Consider the following 774-nt stretch of genomic DNA (forward strand, 5'->3'; position numbering starts at 1 on the left):
CCTGTCTTCAGGAGCCTGGAGAGGAATGAGATGGGAGGTGTTTAGTGTCCAGGCATGAACTGGAGGGAGCATGGCTTCACTTTTCATCTTTTATAAACCATTTGATCTTTTCATGGGATCACCAAAATTGTGGGCAAAAGATTTGCATAATCATGTGTACACACCACAGAATGGGACTGTAATCTGACAAGGAACAACATCCTTTAATATTTAAACATTGTAGATCTAGATAAACTTTCATACGGGCCCACGGTGACTGTAAATCCCTCATAAAAACATGTGTACAGACCTGTGTATGTACACTAGTTTAGAAGAATATGTTTTCAATCTAGCATTACTAAAAGGACCTAAGAGAAACTACTTTGTATTGACCGATTCGGGTTCGTTGAGGGCAGCAGACATTTCATGGCACTGGGCGCAGCCATAGTGGGTGTCTCAGCCGACCCCCCCTGCTCTCCCCCATCCCGGGCAACATGTTTATCACGCACTTGTAACAAAGGTTCGCGCACTCGCGCACTCGCGCACTCAGTACGAGACGCCCATTGGCTAAAGCAGTTTTTCATTCTGCGAGCGTGCTAATGTAGGGAGAGGGGTGGGGGGTGGGAAGAGGGGGGGGGGGGGGGGGTCGGCGAGACACCGAGTAATGGCGCTGCCCATGCCAAAAATACACATAATGTCACAGAATCGGTCAATAGCGAGCGATCAAAACAAATGAAAATGTATGAAAATCTGCATCATGCACATACACACTTGAATAAAGTAAAAGTGTAGACA

Source organism: Diadema antillarum, unplaced genomic scaffold (assembly GCF_040938485.1).
Source record: "Diadema antillarum isolate AM-2024a unplaced genomic scaffold, OU_Dant_1.0 seq00000836_RagTag, whole genome shotgun sequence".
NCBI lineage: Eukaryota > Metazoa > Echinodermata > Echinoidea > Diadematoida > Diadematidae > Diadema > Diadema antillarum.